Genomic DNA, 3,439 nt, shown 5'->3' on the forward strand with positions numbered 1-3,439 from the left:
TTGTCTTTACATACTTTGCACATGTTGTCATGGTGAGGTCAGTTCCTGGAGAAGGACATCATGCTGGATAAAGTGGAGGGGCAGTGAAAAAGAGGAAGGCTCTCACGCAGATGGGTTGACACTGTGGCTGCAGAAATGGACACAGACATAGCAACAATTTGGAGGAAGGCGTGCAACTGGGCAGTGTTTTGCTCTGTTGTGGATAAGGTCGCTTTGCATGAGAATCAACTCAGTGGCACCTAACAACCACATAATGATTAAAAACAAAAAGCAGAGCAAGGCTTTGACTCATTTACTTGAAAGAAGTCATAAGAAAAGATCAATTGCTAGAAAAATACATAGTGTTTTGTAAAGTAGAGGATCAACGAAAATGAAGGAACTTGTAATGCTTCACATAATAGCTTCAAGGGCAGACTCAAACATAACAAAGATTACAGCTCATGAAAGTAGAACAAGATCAGGTCATTTTTTATTGTGTTATGTATAAGGTCACTTAGCGCTGACTCAACAGCAGCTAGTAAGAATAATCAGTTATTCTAAGGGTTCAATATAACAATATGAGGCAGCCTCAAAAGGTTCAAGAAAAATCCCATTATGTTTACTTCTGTTTTTCCATGCACTCAGAAGTTCCTTTATAAGTGTAAATGGCTACTCTGCTAAGATTGTCTAGGTATTTGCAGGAGGAGAGTCAAAGTGGAAGGAAAGCTTGGAAATGGAACTGCATTGGTCTCCCCTGTTCTCAGATTTTGCGCTCCAGGCGCCTGCTCAATGTCATTTAGGTCCCCCGATTTCTCTGTGCTGTCCTAGGCAGAATGCCATCTGCCTTCTCTTTTGGGTGCTATACCTTAGCTAGTGACAATGATACATACGAAATACAAAGCACCTATTTTCTTCACAGCCGGTGGCTTCCCAACAACCATAAAACCATCTGTGTGTACTTCCAATCGTGGCTGTACTCTCCACCTCCCTCATCGAGCTTGTTTTGGTTGGAATTCGACTCCCTTCCTGTTCATCTCCTTCAGTTGGATCCACCTAGAAATTACAGAAAAAGATGACGTCTCTTTCTTTTGATTGCTTTCCCTCACTATCAAAATCACTTGCGAATATTAGACTATTGGAAGATTTTGAAGACTGAAATTCTAAAATTCCACTGAGAGGTGTCCACTCCTTAGGTTTTGTTATATTCCCATCTTGCCTTTTCCTTGTGAATAGGATTGTGGTTGAATTTATGCTACAAGTTGGTTGTATGTCTGGTTTAATTTTAATTTTACATTATGTATAAGCATTTTCTTATACCAACACACACTTTTCATAATTGTATCATGTGTAATATTCCACTGTATGCACATTTATCAATGTCTTAACCTTTCCCTTATTGTACCTAATTTTTCACCGTCAAAGATTATAGACAGTGAACAACTTTTCCATGAGTCCTTGTTGACACTGCAGAGGTTGAGATACATAGTGCTTTAGTGCTTCCAGGAGAGGTGGTATCCATTTATAAACACTGTAGCAGTATGCAAGAGTTCCAATGCCATCAAACTCTCTCTCATTGTGCACTATTTCACAAACTTAAGATATGTCACTTCGCAATTATCTTAGTAATATTTCTCTACTAACCAGTCTAATATTTATTTCCATATTCTGTATACAAATATGATCACATCGTTCTAATTTTGCCCACAGATTAGTTCAAACATTTACAGTCACCATTAGTCAACAGGAACTTTATCATGTCTCTTGAGCATTCTCAGCACCCTGTTCTCTGCTTTGTCTGGGAATCCAGAGTGAAGTTTGTTAGCTATTAAAAGTTCAGGGATAAGAGAACTAGGGGATCTGATAAGCATCTTCTGCTAGAGGCTGACAGAGGGTCATCATTGAAGGCTGGCCCTGCACAACCCAGGTCCATTCATGCCGGTACCATATGTTTACCTACTGTTTCTAAGCACAGAAATTTGTCCAGGTTTGTTGGGTTGGAGCCAGGGGGATGCTTGTTGTCTAGTCCCAAACCATTGCTTTTGACCCTCTATTCTGATCATGAGTCCATCCATTTTTATTTAGCTGACGGTATTTCTCAGTGCTCAGATTTCCATTCTTCTGATATATTTCCTTCTTAAGACTTTCCAGTTTTCTGCTGAGTCTAATTTTAAGAAAAAAAAATCAAGCGTTTCAGTTACTGTACATTGAAGCATTCATATTATGACACATTTAAATTTGTTTCATGCAAATCTAATTTTTTTAATCTAAAAATTATGCTTTTTAAAATTTTTACTACTACTATTACTATTTCTCACCTATTTTCATCAGTTCGTCATACTGTGGTGGCTTACGTGTTGCTGGAAGCTTTGTCACAGGTATTTGAAATGGCAGCAGGGTCACAGCATGAACACATTTCAGCTGAGCTTCCAGACTAAGAACAGGTAACACAGAAGGACTCAGCTGCTCACTTCTATGGTACTGGCCACAGTAAGCCTTATGTATAACTTCAAAAACATTGTCAGAAACCAAAGGCCTATTGAATAGAAGCAGAACATTGTCAGAGATAGGGCTGGAGGTGGGCCCCACAGGTTGGACAGCACTCTAACTGTGACTGAGGATGAACTGCTTTCTCAGTATGGAGTCAACTATGGTGACATGAGGAAAGCCTATGGGAATGGAGTCTTTGGGATCTTCATTTGCTGATGGGTCAGAATTCAAGGTAATGAGAAACAGCTATATCAACCTGCAACTGATCTGAACCTGGAATATGTGAAGTATGAATATGGAAACATTGAAAGAGGCCAAAAAATGAAATGGAATGGGTAAAGATCTATATTCTGGACATTATTAAGTTGAGATAGACTATTATTGACCACTGAGAATCATATAATTACATGATTGACTATGCCTGGAATGACATAATTAAGAAGAATGGTGTGATATTCATTATAAAAAACACATGGTAAAATCAATTATGAAGTACAATACTGTTTGTGATAGGGATATACCTATCCACCTTCAAGGAAATCCAGTCAGTATAACTATTATTCCAATTTATGCTCCTGTACTAAATCTGGTGATGAAGAAATTGGAATCTATCATTGACTTCAGTCTTTAATTGATCAAACATTCAATTAAAATGCATTGATCATCATTGGAGATTGGAATGCAAAATTTGGAAATAAGGATGAAGGAACAGTTGTTGGAGAATATGGATTTGGCGATAGAAATGAAGCTGGATTATAGAATTATGCAAAACAATTGACTTGACAGCATAAACCATTTTTTCTTTCCTTTAAAAAAAATCTTTTTATTGGGGGCTCTTAAAGCTCTTATCACAACCCATCCATCCATCCATTGTGTCAAGCACTGTACATATGCTGCCATTATCATTTTCAAAACATATTCTTTCTACTTGAGCCCTTGGTATCAGCTCATTTCCCCCTCCCCTCCCCTCCCC

This window comes from Tenrec ecaudatus, chromosome 13 (genome assembly GCF_050624435.1).
Source record: "Tenrec ecaudatus isolate mTenEca1 chromosome 13, mTenEca1.hap1, whole genome shotgun sequence".
Classification (NCBI taxonomy): domain Eukaryota; kingdom Metazoa; phylum Chordata; class Mammalia; order Afrosoricida; family Tenrecidae; genus Tenrec; species Tenrec ecaudatus.